Here is an 18753-nt window from a genome sequence, read left to right on the forward strand (position 1 = left end):
ATGCACACTTGTCCATTTCAGAATAATAAATATCATATTACAAAGTTATCAAATACATGTAATGAAAAAAAAGGACTACATTTGCCTCTCAATTGTAGTGGTGTAGAATAATTAATTAGCAGGAAATGGAAACATTTCATATTCAAGTACCTCAAGTACATGTACTAGTCCACCACTGGGCTCAATACGTTTGTGTTATTTTTTTAAATAATCTAAATTAGCCACCTTTTAAAACACGATTCACAATTTTCGGAACTATATATCTGTTGCATGCATTCCTTTTTGCATTGTTTACTACTTTAAAATATACTATTCTAATACTAGGAAAACTAGTACTACTTATACTGGTATATGTTAATACTGATCAACAAGTTCTGATATCTGTTGCTTTCATTTAGCTCTGTCTAAAGCCAACAAGAGCTGTCTGCTCTCATGGGTTCAACTAACTTCAGCTTCCTCTGGGTCTATACGTGCGTGTGTGCGTGCGTGCGTGTGTATAATTCCCTCCCCCCTCCTTCTCAAACTCTGCCTGTTTTTCTCACACCGCTCGTTAACCCCTGGGTGCTCCTGCCCATAGAGCCCCCCCTCGCTCGCCTCCCTTTCCTCCTGCACCACAGCAGCATTCCTCACACACACATATACACAGATCTGCTGTCAGCGCACAACACAGACCAAACCATCATTACATGATCTCTTCACTACCTCAGAGTTCACAAACAAAACACAGCTTACTGCAGGTCTTCCAAAAAAACCTGTGAAATGCAAATGTAACCCTGACCTAGAGCTTGATCTAGCCATAAACTAAACAAAGTATCTTGATCCTAAAATACAGGATCAAAATGTGCTTATGCTACAGCAACTTGCTCATTCCCCTTGACATTTAAGAATTTCTAAACGAGTCATTAGTAAAGTTCAAATTGTTCTTGATCGAAGATAAGACGTTTCATTGTTTTCTTTTCATTCCATGCAAATGGCTGCAACACCAGCTCCCTTCGAAGCATTCTCTCACGTTGACATCAAACACATGGAGAGGGCGGGAGAAGGATGGAGCAGAAACACAGCGGGAGCAGAGGTGAAACCAGCACCGCCGCAACTTGTTGGTGTACTAGCGGCGAAAGCAGAAGAGCCACTCGTGGTAATAGTGTTCGATTGAAAGTCCTCCATCTCTTTTCTCTCTGTGACCAACTGTCTCTCCTGCCTCCCCTTCCTCTGCGCTCCTCCACCCGTCTGCAGCCACCCGAACAACCTCCACCATTGAACCTGAATCAGTCTCACTGAAGTGTAATTAAACCGGCGACCTCAAAGCCGGCCGCCAGGTTTTCACACCGTCACACTTTCTCATTCGACCGTTCTATTTGCTGCTCGCCGCAACAAGATGCCCCGGTGGTGAGTAGGTGTACACACACAAACACATAACATGGTGAAATGGATTTGATACGGTGTTGCAGTGTGACCTGCCAATGTGTTCTTCGGCATGGGCCGTTTTTTTAACAGACCATTACAAAAACGGCCTTCGCAATTCGATGGATGAAATGTCATGTGGCCATGAAATACAGATATATATAGACAAACTCTTCAGTTAAAACATTCATAATGTAGATAGTAATGCAACTGGAAGGTTTGTACGTTTGCTACTAAAGTATGAAAAAATACACATTTTTGGAAAAGGTCATAAAGATATGTGTTGTATAATTAACCATAGATGAGTAGGCTAAACCAAACTCACCATAAGAAATCACCCTAAAACTTCCCAATATTCAGAACAAGTTTCAGGTTTTTTTATGTTTTAAATATACAAATTGTGGCAACATCTATTCTACAGTAATGCCATACATTGGGGAATTTCTGAGAAATCTACAGACGCAAAAAGACAAAGTCTACCAAACACCGGTTATGTTACTGTAGCAAAATAGCACAAACATTCACTAATCGACCTTGCATGAAATACATCATTTCTTCCTGCACTCTCAACCGCAAGAACACTGATACCAAATTGAACAAAGATGACCCTTTGACCTGCATTTTAAGATCCAAGATTTAGCTTGAGTAATGATACACTAGCAGTTCTTTACGTACAAGTAACCTGCTATTCTGCACAGTATTCAAAGTGTGTTGGAATGGAACTAACTGGTCAACCAAAGGGGATTTTGGTGTCTCTCAACTCATTCCCAAATAGCTTCACTGACCACAAATGTGTGCTTTAGGAACACAAATCCATGATAAGGTGTTACATTGGCACTCTGGTAGCTTCTTCTTTCTGTGCATGCATATAGTATGTGTGTTTGCATTTTCTTTTGCTGCTCATTTAAGTGGTTACTTGGGTTTGATACTTGCTTTTTGCCTTGCTTTACAACCTGTCTTTACCTCGAGGCAAACACTGAAGAACACATCCTGTTAGAGATATGAGAACATAACAGGGCAACAGATCTGCCTCTGACTCTTCCTTACCACACACACACACACACACACACACACACACACACACACACACACACACACACACACACACACACACACACACACACACACACACACACACACACACACACACACACACACACACACACACACACACTCCCACACCCACACACACCCACACACACACACACACACACACACACACACACACACACACACACACACACACACACACACACACACACACACACACACACACACACACACACACACACACACACACACTGGCAGTGAGGATGGGAGGGTTTCCAAAGAAATCTCCTGATGGCTCTACTACAGAGAGAATGTGTGGGCTCCAACAGGCAGTTGTTGTTGTTGTTGTTGCGAGGTGGTTCACACACACACACACACACTGCTGTAAAGTACAAAACACACACGCCAACACAAAAAAAACACACATCATAAAAAACTCAACTCGAAAAAAAACCTGTGGGTGAAATCCAATTGAATCCCCTGGAAAAAGTGTTATTGTTCAGAGTACACTGGATTGAATATTGAATGTGTGTGATACCACTAAGAAGCAGTACCATGTACTATACATGTTGGTAACATATAGATACTATACAACCTTATAGGATTGTCTTAGAGGTTTCCAAGCGAAACTTTTAAGATACGTAAAGACATAAAACCAACGCTGGTATTATAATTGGCGTGTCAGTCCTTGACATCATCGGGCCCACGAATTCTTCCTCCAGTTGACTTACATTGGGAAAGAGATGTCTGTAAATCAGTGGCATTGTTTGAATCTAAATCAATTACCCAGGACAAACCCCTTTATTGACCTTTTTTAAATCATTAGGGTCTAAAAGCTGAAAAATGCGCTAAAAGCCCAATCAAGTTTTTTCCCCAGTGAGCTCGTCTCTATGGGCCCAGATACGGTTACGGTTGCTCGAGAGTCAGGCCATTCTGGTTTCATGCGCCACTGAGCAACCTTTACGGCCCGTCCACACAGCGGCGTGCGTTGAAAGCTTCACCATTCACTTTGAATGGGGTGATGTCACTTTTCGCCGAACTGCATTGTGGGAAGTGACGCGGAGCTTTGCTGGCGTGGCTCGCTGCAAAAGTTGAGCAATGTTCAACTTTTGAAGCCTCGGCAGAAACGTCAGCCATTCCAATCATATGCCAGTACAAGCTCTAGCCAATCAAACCGCTGCTTGTGTGTCAGGGGCGGGAGATTCATGTGATTGGTTGTTGGTTGAGTTTCAGACACGCCCCCCGGGAAGCTTCAACGCACGCCGCTGTGTGGACGGGCCGTTATGGGAATGAACAAGACCCTCCTCCAATGCTGTATCCAGATCTCTTTATACATCCATGGATACAACTACCGTAATCAAGCCAGGTGCTAAACACAAATGTTGCAATTCACTTTTATGAACTGAAACACACAAAGGGCTTTTCAAAGACAAAAACACGGATACAATTCAAACCAGAAAACCTGTCAATCACAATGTAGCCATGCCCTAAACCTAAAGCATTGATGCTTTATTGTGTATTTTACTCTTAATAGAAACACCATTTGTTAAATTAACAGCATGCTGTATTGAAGAGGAACTGAAACTAGCTATAAGGTCTTAAAATGGTCAGGGAAATGTTAAATATATAAAATGAGTAGGGTTCTTTTCTCATAAACTTCTATGCAATCAAACCTGTGGAGTCGCACCCTGCTGGATATTAGAGATAATGCAGGCTCAAGGTACTCAAGGCATTGTCTTTAATATGCAATCTGATAACTCCCTGCTCGATGCCACTTAATCCCACAAACTAGGCCTTCAAAACCAATATCATGTGCAAGAGACATATTTACGTTCCAATGGGATTATTATAGGAATATAAAAGAGACGCATCTGGAAGTATAACATTCCACAAAGTTGAATTAGGGTCACCTCAAACTCATCACTGACCATCAGAATTCCCTTAAGGAATATTCTAGGGGTTTGTCTGTTTGCGGAAACATCTGCCCACGATTTCATAGCCAAAGATAATAAGAGAAAACTCCAAAGCACCAAACAGGAACCGGGGCTGCTAGCTGAGAATAGCAAACGTTGTTAGTCTGTTATAAAGGACACAGAGTTTCTCTAAAGGGAACACTGAAGCTTCGTGACACATTTCTTTCATACGCGGGCTGACAGGCATTACCGTGAGACGGAGCTTATGTGGCTACCGTGGTTGTGATGGATGGCTGCATGAAAAAAGAGCCGGAGATCCCATCTGGGCCATGTCTTATCAGGCTGACTGATTCACATTGATGAAATCATGCCGCCTTGTTAACCCACCCCAGTGGAAGGGAGAAAACGAATACAGAGGAAGAAAACAAGGCAGCAGAGGAAGAGAGATGGAGAAAGAAGCATGTCAAGGAGAGTAGAAAAGGCAGAGCAGATAATGAGAGAGAGGGCAGCAGAGGGAGGATAAGTGGTAAATAGTGATGTAAAGGCACGGCAGGAGATATACTGGGATAATAAGAGCTGACTGAGAGGGATCCAGGCAGACAGAAGAGAGACACAGAGGCAGTGGGATGCAGAACATACCCATCATGCAGGAGTCATTTGACTTTTTTGGGGAGGTATTGATCACCAATGTCTGTTGAGACGATGAAAAACCAATGCGACCTTCTGTGTATCATCTGTTTCTGGTGTTTAGTCACTCAGACTTTCTTAAAGGAAGCATGATTGGATCACTCACTTGCCTATAAGCCTCGTTATGACAGATATTCTCTGCAGTGTAACCACAGCACAGGAAATTGGCCAGGATCCACTCTCTCTGCATATATACAATAGTCTACTGAGACAATCTGCTAGTTTAGTTACATTCCACCCCACAATCAACACAGCAAACGTGTGTATGCACATCATGTGTGTGTGCATCAGGTTTGGGTTTGGGGAAGGGTGGGTGGCTGCGTGGGAAACGAAAATGTGACTTTTCCCTCTGTTTTGAGAGATGTTTCCGTTTTTAAAAACAGTAAAGCTTTAAGAAATGTCCCACTACGAGGTTGGCAGTTTGAATCTCCTAATCCGCCCAAAGTGCCATTTAAAAAACAGCCAGAGAACAGCTGTCTACAGAGGTTTGATTAGACTGGCCGATTTTCATGAAAGCAGCTACTAGAAATGAAATCCTTCAAATTGTAAAATAATGTAAAAATGAATCTCCATTAGGTGAATCAGCAGTTCCTTTGCTTCGCTTTGCCTTCTGGTGCAGGTGGGTCTGAGAAAAGCAGATCCCAGCATCTTGTCGCTAAATAAACAGCCTTCCTCACCTCCGCCTGTTTGCAATAAACTGGCCAGCAGAAGCCGATCTGCGCCGGTTGCTGTGTTGTTAGACACTAGTGGATTTACCAGATCCACATCTGGAAGCATGCAGCAGCCACACTGCCATGGATGTCAGGCTGACAAGCTGTCTGCTAATTGGCTACATAATGTCACTGGGATATTAATGGTAACAAATTGCTGTCAAGTAAAAAAAATCCTCCCGTCCACTTTCTATGGTTTTACTTGAAATGAAGGAAACTGTCCTCCATAGGAGACAAGTCAAGGTTTGTACAACTCTGTGTATGTTTTTGGAGACTTTTGCAAAATAGTTTTAGGTTGGTATATTTGCTATTATAACTAGAGATGTCCCGATCTGATCACGTGATCGGGGATCGGAGCCGATCACGTGATTTTCAAAAGATCGGAATCGGGAGAAAAAAATCGGGGATCGGGATTTTTTTTTTTTATAAAATATTATTATTATTTCACGTCTTAAAGTCATCCTGAGGACTTAGTTTTGGTTTAAAATTACACAACATCATGTATGTGTTGCTTTCTTTGGGCTTGTTTTCATAGACCTTGTGGCTTATTTCTCTGAAATCTGGCAACAGAGTGGGCGCAGTGTCTAATAGTAGCAGTAAGCTAACGAGAGGCTACGTTCAGCTGGTGACTCGGGAGTCGGGACAGAGAAAATGTCAGGAGTTTGGAAGTATTATAAAATTGAAAACGAAGGCAGTGTAACAGCCAGATGCAATGTTTGCAAGGCAGAGGTTCCGCGTGGTGGAAAGAACAGAGCTACGTTCAACACGACCAATCTAATACGCTACCTGAGAAACAAACAACAACAACAACACGACGAGTACACAGCGGCCACTCGGGTAACGGCACTGAAACAACCGACACTTTCAGAGACTTTTAAAAGGAAAGAGAAACTGCCCCAGAACAGTGAAAAGGCCAAACAAATAACAGCCAAGATAGCTGAATTCATCGCGTTGGATGACCAGCCGTTATCTGTTACCTTTTTTTTCTCTTAATGGATTGCATAAAGATCGGATCGGGAAAAATCGGTATCGGCAGATTGTCAAAATCAAATGATCGGAATCGGATCGGGAGCAAAAAAAGGTGATCGGGACATCCCTAATTATAACATGTACACAGCAGTAGTGGCTCACGTTAGCTAATATCGGCACCAATAATCAATCACTGATGGTCATTCTGGGACTGACCCTGATATTGAGGACAAACTGAAAAGTGTGTACACTGCTGGCAGAGTATCTAGCAGGAGATATGTGCCTGGATTTTGCTATATCTGAGACAGCAATGCCTGCTCTCTTTCAAAGATCCACTTTCGGAACAGGAAATTGTGATAGTTAATACTATGAAATCCGGCCAACGTTAGGCTTTTGTAGTAGTAGTAGCCGTTTCGTAGCAGTATCAGCAATAGGTGGTGTACAATATGAAAAGTTAAAGCCACGATTATCCTTGCCATAACAGTTGCGCTTCACAAATATATTCAGAAAATCTTAAAAATGTGGGTAAAACTATTCAAATGGAACTAAATCATACTGAAGCATCTTTTGGTATTTTAGTTTAGAATACAGAAAACAAGCAGATCATAAATCATAGGGCCTTTTGCGTAAATGAAGGAAACATAAACAAATGTGGCTGTCTTACGTACTTCCTGTATAAATGAATACTTTAACTTAGGGGAATAATGAGTACTTCTTTGACCTCTGATTAGCAGTAATGCTAGCAGTACCATAAATAAGAGACGTTTGCATTTTGATGAGAATAAAGAGCAGATTTCGAGTATTTGTGGTGAGATTATTGCTCCTTTTACAAATAGTGCAACATACACACAACACAAGCTCCCCTCTACACTCCCCTAATGCTGAGCTGTTTACTCAGAGGACCTACTGATATAGGAGAAAGCAAATGTTGCATCAAGCAGTCCTGTTTGCGTAGCTTTTCCCCGGAGAGATCAGACTCTTCCAACAGGGAGTTACCTGCATCAGCCAGGCAGCAACACAGCCATTAAGCCGGCCAACCGACCACCGTTGGAAAAAAGAAAGAAAGAAAACTAAACGAGAAATAAGCGACAGAGGATTACGCACACTGTCATTCTCTCCACATCGCACCAGTGGACCAGCTTTACACCACACAAATGGGTCGAGACTAAAACACTGCAGGATGGGTTTACTAAAAATGGAGACAGCTCACTCCTGAGACACAAAGAGAGCGAGGCTCCTGCTTAACCGGCAGGTATTTGTATGAATCTAAGATAAGCGAGTGGAATAGTGCCGTGGGGATGAACTCAAAGGGTTAGCTGACAAAGAAAGCATACAGAGATGGTGACAGCAATCCATATTGTAATTGAAACAAATGTGGTTTGATAAGGAGCCTCACTGTAAATACGACCCTGCAGCAATTATGAGCTCAGCTTGTGTCATGCAGTATCCACAAGAGAGCGGTTGTTACAACAAGAGGACAATGGCCCTTTATTTCAAATCAGGTCCAACTGTTATGTATCTGATGTCATTGGTATAATGCAACCTCATTGACAACATATTTATTGCAGAATTATTGAAGACCACACAGATTTAAATGAGATATTTTGAAATGGGCCCACACTTTTAGAACAAGAACTTCCTATGAGGCCCAACATGATTTATAGAAATAATAATAATGAATCATAATCTTCTTATATCATGGGTAACTTTAGTTAAAAGTAAATATTCATAATTAGTTTTAACGATAATCATTATACATCATTTTAAATGACTTATAGGGTCATCTATCATAATACTTAAAAAATGTATACTTTTTATACAACCTATTTTAAAAATCCATAATGAAATATACTTATAATGCGACATATGATTATACTGCATAATAGTAATACATAATATAGTGTTATATCATTAGAATGTATTTTTACTATGAGAATTATAATAAACACTTTCAGAAATTGACGTTTGAAGATTTATAATATGTTGTCATTGAGTGCTCATAAGTATAATTACAGTGCTATTAAGAAATATAAGTATGTTTATAGGACATAATAGACATGGATGTGTCAACAAACTTGATGTATTATAATGGTGTGGCATGAGTTGCTAATGAATGGGCTTTTACACACTGGCTATTTGGACATACTTAAAAGATTGATATACTGTAATAAAAATGTGTTTGGCGCCCTGGAGCTTCAGTTTAAGAGTTGGCAGTAACAGTCCTTAAAATGATTCCTAATACAAACAAGTACAGCGCAAAAACCTCTGCCTCAGATCTGTCTGGGACACTGATGCCCGTGGAGCCTGCTGTCCAGGTTTTAAACCTAAGCACACCAACTGCTTGAGAGAAGTCATATCGCAATATGTGCAGCAGCCGGCAGCAACCTCAAATAACTTCATTACAGTGCTGCATCTGTAGTGTGTGGCTAATATACATCCCATATTCAGAAGCTCCCTTTATGTTTTAGTACACGCATTTACTGGCATAAAAACCCAGATAAATCATGTTCAACACTAGCCACGACCAAGTTAGGCTGTAGCCCACCTTTTGTGTCAGACTTAGTAATTTAGACCGCTAAAAATGGGTCAGTTTTTTTCTTTGGGATTTATCAGGTTTTGTTTTTAGGGGGGAGATGGGCTTTGTGACCATTGTTAAAAGAGATTAATTGGGTAATTTCAAGGAGTTGGTCAGGTATAATCTGATGGGATTAGTGGCTCTTTAAATAGAGTTCTACGGCCCGGGGATTAGACGATCACGGCCAGTTGGCCTCAGGAGCAACAGATTTGTATCTCTTCCCCTGTTTTTAGCTTAAGGGTAAAGTAGGTTATGATGCTGTATGTTGCCCTAAAGAGCTACAACTACATATTGGTTGTTTGGTTTGTAAAATGTCTTTTTCACACTTCAAATTCAAAAATATATACTATATGGTATACAACATAGAATAGTAGGATCTACTATTTGCTATAGCAGAAAGTAACAGATCATTAGTTTGGAGCTTCCTCCAGTGTGGAGATGTGTTTAGCCAGGATGGTGGGTTGGGGGTTGGCTGGGGGTGGAACGGGGGCACTACCAGGGGGCCCTACCTTCCTCCCCTCAACTATCCTCGTCACATCTGGATACAATGTGGGAACAGGGCACTGAGGCCAGGGGGATTGCTGAAGGGAGGTTGGGGGTGTGCTGGGGGATTCTTTACAAAACATCAAGAGCCAATGGAAAAAGGTGGTGGTGGTTTTGCTGTTAGTGGATTTGGGGCTGTGTGTGTTGTGGTGGTGGTGGAGAGGTGGTAGGGCGAGACTAAAAAGCACCCTGTCTTTGGTCTCTTCTTCCCTGTGTAGTTGACTGCAAGGCCCCCGAGCAATAGACAGACAGAGAGGCAGCTGGGAGCTGAGGTAGTTGGAAAGAGCAGCAGAACAGGCAAATCCAGGCAAGGTTACGAATCTGGTGTTTCTGGGTAAATACACCTGATAAAACAAGGCACTCAGGCACTCAGCCTTATATGGCTATATACGCACCAAATACAGTGATTCAATTCCACTTTTGGTCCAAAGCATGGGAGCGAAAGGAACGCCTCAATTACCAACACTCTGATTTAGTTTTAAGATGTTTTCACGCATTTTAAACACATGAAATACAATTTAATATCTGTTTCACAATCATACCGTATGCAAAGTATGAAGGAATTAAGTACTAATTAAAATGAATCATTAAATGATGGAACCCGAGTTAAAAGGGCCGGATGGATTGACAAACAAAAAATGATTGATTTCATTTTTGCATTTTTTAGCTTCTGTCGCAAGCAGTTTTGATGGTGTTTTCTATAGGCCCGGTGGCGTAGCTGGAACTACACACACCATCCACAGTCACATCAATCCCACTTTTATATCATGGGTGGCTAACCTCCTCTGACAGCCTACAATCAGAAAAACATTTAACATGTTATGACCTACTAGAAAGAATTCAATGACTCCGCTAGGGATGCTCCGATCGCCAATTTCGGGGCCGATCGCTGGAATCAGTATCGGCCGATCGCCGATCCGATCGAGTGGGCGGGGCCTAAATGGAAGATTTAAACATCACGTTAAATCTTCCATTTAAAGTGATGTTTAAAACTCAGTTAATGGGGCTCATTCACTGGAGCTTCCACACACAACAATCAACTTAATTATTACATTCAAATGATGTACATTATTCAAGTTTACATTCACTTTGGATAACACGGGAGAAATGAGCGGAAGCGCTCTCTTTTCCTCTCTCTCCCTCTCTCTCTCCCCCTCTCTCTCTCTCTTGACAGCCTGTCAGTATCTCATGCAGCTCACTGATCCAGTAATGAGTTACCCGACAGTGAGAGTTATAATAACTAGTTTAGCTTGTTCCAGAAGTAGATCAAATAGCTAAGTGTGTTAGGTCTAACTCTTGTGTGTTGCTCCGCTCACCGGTCGGTCACAGCGGGCGGAGCTGCAGGGTTTCTGCTTCACACACGTTGCATACCGCTATTTTACTGTCTTTTTCAGACACCTTAAAATAATGCTAGACCGGTGAAGCCATTGTGGCGAGCTTCTTTTGCCGCGCACAGAGAAAAGTGTCATGTATTTTACGTCTTGCGATCGGCTCTCGCGATCGGCATGTTTAGAGAGCACCGATCGATCGGTAGAGAGTGAGTATCGGCCGATCTCGATCGGTGACCGATCGATCGGAGCATCCCTAGACTCCGCCATGGCCAAATGTCTTAAAATGTTAATGTGATTGGTGTCTGCTCCAAAATGTATTCATACAGATTTGCAATGCATTTGAACCAACCAACTTTGATGTATACAAATGGTGCACTCTCCATTACCATGTAAAACACCCATTGTGTCACTGGAATACAGTCTGATTTACAGAATAAGGGCTACAACGACGGTCTTGTTGAAAGAACGTAATGCAATGTATATCACTCAGTCATAGCACAACTTAACTACATGAGCCCCGGGCGCCGTTCAAAATGGCAGCACACTGCTCCTAACACTAGGATGGGTCAAATGCAGAGAAAAAATTTCCCCACGGGGATTATAAAGTATATAAAAAAATTTAAAAAAAAAAATGATGGAAAAGGCTTGTACTTGTTATTCCTGCCGAGTAGAAACCCTCCCATTAGATGACTCTTGCATGTGTTCACCTTGCATGCATGTGTGAAGTTGTACTGTATCTCTGATCCACATGTGGATTTGCGGTGAGCTCATTAGCCCTTGGGCGACCCTCCCCCTCCTCTTCACCTCTGTCCTCAGTGACCCCGAAGCCTGCTTGACCCTGCCAGAGCTCCACTATTACTTCCTATACCCTGTTTCCTAACGCCTGTCCATCCTGCCATTACAAAGTAGCATAGAACAAAGGGGGAAAGACCGTCATACTCCTAACCCTAACCCTAGCTCAAGCATTGTCTAAATGTGTAGTTTCTGGCTTTTCTAGCTGTTCCTATTATCTTTAACAAGGCTCAGATATGTTCGCTTGACTCATTTTGAGAACTGGCAGCAAAGGAGAACTAAAACTGCCCCCTGAATTTCCATATGAGTGGGTCTGCTCAGGAAGTAACAATAGTGACTTTCAGGCATGTCAATGAGAGCGTTGTACAACAGTCCTGCTCATTTAACGTAATCGTTGTTGGAGTATGATGCGTTTAGCTGTTATCCCATAACTCAGGAGAAAAGGACTCGTGTCTTTTTTCCTCCATTATGATCAGAAAAGCAGTTTTTGACAGGATTAACTCCAGACTTCAATCCATCTACCCCCCACCCCACACACACACTCAGTAAAAAGCATCGCGGCAAGGTTAGGCTGACATCAGCGCCTAACGATCAGTTCCTCTGTGGGCTGAATGATTAGCTGCAGTAGCCTGGAGACTTTTCCAGCTTGTTTCCCTAAGTTGGTCAGACATGCAACATCACTGGCCTTCAATCTGCTCTAACTAAACACACTGTGTACATTCTCTCTGACTCTAAAGAGAGGGAAGACTTTTACGGACTAATAGACGATGCTACGAATGTAGGGAATGTGGGGCAATTGAGGTGGATAGGGGAAATGTTTTGAAGTGTGTCGTGTTTAAAGTTGTTTTCGTACTCAAACGGAGCAACAACGGTATCTCCTCGAGGGAGATCAGACAACAATGTGAATGTTTGTATAAATGGTTGGAGTTGTTAGCAGTTACATCATTTGCATCAAAGTGAAACTAAAGTGAAATGACACATTGCAAATATCTTTAAAGGGGTATTCCCAAAAGTCCTGTTGTTTTCCAAAATGAAGTTCTAACGAAATGCTCTTTACATCCTCTTCACAGAAAACTCGTATCAAACATTTTAGTAATTATGTTTATGGAGTTTAAGTTGGGGACAAGCCTTACTTACCTTACTATCGCGTTAAACACACGTAAAAACATACTACGAAACTTTGTATCAGACTTCATCACTTTTTGGTAACCTTTTAATTCCAGTTTAGAGTGTGTTTCTGAACTGGAACAGAATGGTGAATGCTAAGGGGAGCCTCTCTGCTTAGGGAAACAGCTCACCCAACCCCCACCCACCCTTAATGCCCTCTGGGCTGCTGTGAGTTTGGATTAAGTTTGGGTGCCACGTCCCCTCCCCACCGGGCCCGGACGCCACCCCTGCCAAACATACAGAGTTTTTGTCATCGAGTGGCCTGTCAAAAGGAAGTCTTGCAGAGAGATAAATAGACTGAGGTTGAAAGAATGCAGAGGAAAGAAAGGCTGGTTTTACAAATGATAAGGAAACGTCTGCGTGCTAAAAATGATTAGTTGACTAAGCAAATCAACAGAAAAATAATAGTTTGAAGACATTAGTTACAGCCCTGAAATATGTCAAAATATGCTAATTGTGTGTCCAACTCATTGTTCATCAATCAAAGTGTTTTGTTTTATTAGTTTTTTTGGTTAAGTATGCACATCGAGACATTCATGTATTGAAATAAAAGGTGAATCAATGCCTTAAGGTGTTTATGATACACCATTGACAGGTTTGTTTTTATGCCATTGTAATGCTATCTAATTAGGGTATCACTGCATTTGTGTGTGTGTGTGTGTGTGCGCTGGGTGTGTGAAGCAGTGGATCGATAATGGCAGTCTACTACGGTGACATCTGGGCTGGACAAAGAGTGCTGTTCCTTCCCCCGGCAGCTCTCCCCTCCTCTCTCTCTCTCTCCCTCCTTCTTTCTCCCTTCCTCTCAATCCCCGATCACAGCCACGTGGTCCTCTGGGCTATTTCTCCCAGCTAAGCTTATTTCTCTTCTTTAATCCCGCAGCAATCACAGCAACAATGCCAAGTGTGGGTTCATAGACGCAGGCAGAAATCTATTAACGATGATCGCTCACAAGCTGATATGCACTGCTAATGAATCCGGCACATTCAGCCTCAGCGCTGTGTGCTTGTGATTGTTATTTCATTGGATCATCAATAATGTGTAAGAGGGAAAATCAACATGAGTGCCAGTGATGGATAACGCAGCATGTTCCGTATAACGGGCTAACATTGAAACTCTTGACATTCTACAATCTGTAAATAAAAAAAACACACATCCTTTTCAATTGAACTGACTGTCAAGAAGCTGTTAAGCTGCTTGCATCACTGCAGGCTCGAGCTGCTGCCTGCAAGTGTCCTCAGTTGCTCTGATAAATGGGCTCGATATCATACTCTCATCCACTCAGTGTGGGCCACCCCTGATTTAGTTCCTGCATTCCTACAGCTGAGTACATTATTGGTACACATTCTAGCAGTAGTTTGACCATGCAGTTTGTCAAAGCAACACACCTGCTTGTGTGACATGAAGATGGAAACGTCATGCACAAACACAAGATGTCTTTACACACTTGAACTTTCCTGAGGAACCTTTGAAGGACCTCATGGCAATTTGACCATGGGGACCACTGTTTTCTCAACCCCCCTCCCTATGTCTAGGGGCGTAGTACTTTCTATAGAGGTTGGTGAACTTCGGGCTGGTGCTTGAGGCACTGATCTGAATTCTCTGTTTGGCCGTGCGCTCGCAATTCACAGGACGGCATCAACCGCCATTTGAAAAAAAGCCTGCATTTGACTGTTAACTGACACAGCTGTCAATCATTTGAGAGTTTGAGCCAGGCAACAGTTTCAACATGTTTTCATGCTATGATGCTTCTCCGGACCCTCACCACCATAGGCAAAGGATAACAAGGCCCTGTTCCCTAATCCCCCCTGGCCTAATTTAGACAGCTATCAGGACTCACTACCTGGACAGGGCTGCTTGGCATGGCAGAGACTTGATCTTATTGGTCCTCATGGGTGGGGAGGATGCAGGTGTGACCCAAATAGACGGATTACCTACCCACCTGTTGGTAAAGTTTCAAGAAAATGGTCGAGAATGTTTAGGTAAATAATAATGGACGTACATATCCACATACTGGTAATGTCTAGGATGATGGTCGCAGTAAATGTAAATTGTTTGTGATTATCCGAGGCAGGAAGCAATGCGTTTCCCATGGAGGGCTCATTTATAATTTAATCCAGGAGCTTGGTGTTTCTAGGCTAACGCAGAGAGATTGCCCTTTCAGAGTAAAAACCCCCACCATGCAGCAGGGAATCAATGCCGTCACCAGAGAACAGACACAAGACATCGTAGTATTTTCTGTTTCATTTTCCAAAGAAATAAGGAACAGCCTCTCCATAATCCAACCGTAATATGCCACCAACAGTGATCACAACCTGTGAAGGCAGGCACATCCTTGCTTTCGTAAAAGACGTGATTGATACAATAGTAAGGAAGATCAGAACTTCAGCAGAACTGACTCAGAGTCTGTTCAAAGCCACACAACATCAACATGAGCAGTCGGGGCAAGAATGAAGAAGTCAAAGCAGGGTAGCAATTACACTTCAACAAGTACTGAACAGATTCAATCAAAGACCTATTTGCACAAAGCTAGCTCTGCAACTCTGCCAGACGTGAATTCCACAAGGTGCTGGGAACCACACAGAGATGTGCTAATGCTAAAACAGGATATATACACACTTAAACCAAGAGATACTAACTGGGAGATACACCTGAACAAGAGTAAATGCAAATCTGGTCGTGATAATGCCTTGCATTTAGGGTGGCATCAAGATGATTATTGCATTTGCAGATTTTTCTTTAAGTTATATTTTGGCCACTTGGGGGCAGCAGAAACAAGCTACAATGACAAAGTATCAGTCAATATGACAGACTTGTCATCATATTTGGCATGAGCTTTCATTAACTCTGTTATGTAATGTTTTTCTATTTATTCGTATGTCAATGGCCGTGTTGTAATGAAACTTGGTGGAAGGAAAAACAGGCGGATACATATTACGCATTCTTTTTCACTTATTGGAAAAACCACGTGTTTTCGCTCTGTTTTGGTCTACACCATCTCCTGAGGGAAATATATGGTTCTCTAACTGCTCAATTCGACACTGTTTTCTACCTCCTAACTTGTTCTTTCTGATGTTTAGTTCTGAGTAGGTGGACCACAGTGTTAGAGCATTTGAATCAGAAGTGTAAAGTTGCCGGCCAGAACATCAAAACATAAGTGGCAATACATCTCTGTAGAGTTGTGATGAATTGCAAGTTGAGTCATCATTTGCTTTGATTTGTCACTTTGAGCAAAATGTTTCATGTATTTTTGGGATTACGCAGATTTAATATTAAAAGCAGAGTATGGAGAAAATCAACAGCACCCGTTACTTATCAATTAGAAGAATTGTTTTGAAAATGTAGAAAAACTGTTTTGCCAAGCTCAGTGTCATAATACCTACACAAAAAATGACAGAGTCTTTATGGTGTTGCGCCCCCCTCTCAGTTGGTGAAGGTAAATGACTATGTCCATGGTGAAAAGGCACAAGGCAGTAATGAGTAATGAAAACAGCCGAGTTAGTGCTGCCATTCAGTGTAGGGCCTGCTGCTGTGGAATGTGAGGCGCCATTCATTCACATGGGTTAAAAATGCATTTCTGCCACCACAAAGCCCTGCCTTGTCCTCATTGTTTCTCACCACACCGATAAAACACTTCCACATTCTGAAGGGAGACGATAACGAAAATTAAATTGCTAATTTTACCCCTACATGTACAGGACAAAAACATAAGTAGGAGGTGTGGAGTATGGGAGGGGAGGGGTGGTGAACTTTGCAAAAACAAAAAGTCAGGTCTTTGAAGGAGATAAACAGTCGAGTTGAAAGTGTAATCACGATAAGCGCCGGGACGCAAAAGTAAGCACACACAGGCGTACAAAAGACAAACACTCCTATTGACAGAAGCCCAATGTATGGCGCATTTATATGTAAATAGCAATTACAAAACACTCCACTCGAGTCATGTGTGAGCTCTCGAGGGATCCGTGTGTGAATGTGAGGCATCTGCGCCAGGCTCTGGCAGAAACTGGTAGAAGCTTATTCCAACATGAATCACGTTACTGACAATATGTCACATTTAAACACAGCTCATGTTCCTCTTCTGCCTCGGTTAACAGTGCTCAACAAGTGATCTCAGACATGACACTGTGTGGACACTTGTGACATCAGAAGAACACTCCCATATTGTGGCTCTTCCTTCACCAGAAAAACAAGTATGACCTAAAGTCTACCACAAATCAATAAAGAAAGGCATGTATTTGCATACCAACCTTCAACTGTATTCCTGGTTCTATGCGTGGGGGGAACAGGTGGCACTCTTAAGGGCAGTTTATCCACTTACAGTTCATTTGGGGAAGTTACATTAGTTATTGTTGTGTGGTGTGTTCATTAGTATAACCACACAGTTTGGGGTTCAGGGTCGAGAAGAATTGCTTAACATAATGTCTGAAATGTAAAATAGGGGAGACAATGTAATCCTGTCTGCAAAACAACGCTCCGTCTCTTCCTCCCACCCTCCCTCCCTCCCTATCCCCCTCCCTCCCTATCTGTCTCTCTGTATCTGACCTTACACAGAAGAAAATACTGTACACAACCAGAGAGAAAAACAGTACTCCACAGAAAAGCCAAATCAACGGAGGGGGGAAAGCCATCAAGTACAGCAAGCTCACAGTTGTTGATGCCATGCACACACTTTTTTTTTTTTAAAGATAACTATTGGATACTGGGAGATTATCACCATAACCCATACTTTAAAAATCCCTCAATAACTATGCACAAGTACAGCAGCAGCCATTAGTCAACAGAAAAATAATCCCCACTTGTTTTGATTATTGATTAATCGTTAAAGTAAATTTACATTAAAAAATTGAGTAAAATGCCGTTTTCAGCTATTTAAATATGTAAAAAGTCATTTCCTCTTTTTCTATATTGTTAATTTTTGGTGGGTTTTGGTGTGACAAAAGAAGTTTAAAGACAACAGCTTTGATTTGAGAAACTGGGATGGACATTTTTCACAGTTTTCTGACTCCTACAACAAACGATTAATCTAGAAAATACTGGAATTGTTCATGAGAAACTCAGATGGCACCAGGAAAATCAGTGTGTGTGTGTGTGTGTGTGTGTGTGTGTGTGTGTGTGTGTGTGTGTGTGTGTGTCACCACAGTAGCCTAATATGCCAAGTCAAAATTCCAACAGCACCAGATAAGCCTAAATTTCATTGTGTTCCCCTCTATCTGTATTCCTTTACTATAAACAACATGAAAGTGAGGATGTTTTTTGACGCAGGTGGGCGCGCAAGCACGTGCACGCGCGCACTGTCTTTTCTCTCTCTCTCTCTCTATCTCACTCCACTGCAAACTGCTTTTACATAACTATATCCTCCGATACTTCACTCAGCCCCTGAGGGGGGATCACTATGACAATCCCGTCCTTTAGTTTAAGACACCACTAATAGGTATCTTTAATAGCTTTTATGTTGACCTTTATGGATTGTGTGCTCCTATTATCACCTTTAATTGTCACTTAGGGATTCCTGCTGCTGGTTAGTAAGTTCATATCGCTCGTATCGTATGCTACTTTATGATTTATATGTTACACCGCCCTCAATATCCCTTTAATAACTTAATGTTAATATACTACC

At 42.0% G+C, this 18753-nt stretch overlaps 1 protein-coding gene across 4 annotated transcripts in view; it reads right to left on the minus strand.

The window, feature by feature from the left end:
* LOC117461165 (zinc finger protein 516-like) overlaps positions 1-18753 on the minus strand; it is a 48703-nt gene that overhangs the window by 26993 nt on the left and 2957 nt on the right. The gene's annotated exons all lie outside the window — the stretch shown is intronic.

The sequence above is a fragment of the Pseudochaenichthys georgianus genome, chromosome 16 (genome assembly GCF_902827115.2).
Source record: "Pseudochaenichthys georgianus chromosome 16, fPseGeo1.2, whole genome shotgun sequence".
NCBI classification, from domain to species: Eukaryota; Metazoa; Chordata; class Actinopteri; order Perciformes; family Channichthyidae; genus Pseudochaenichthys; species Pseudochaenichthys georgianus.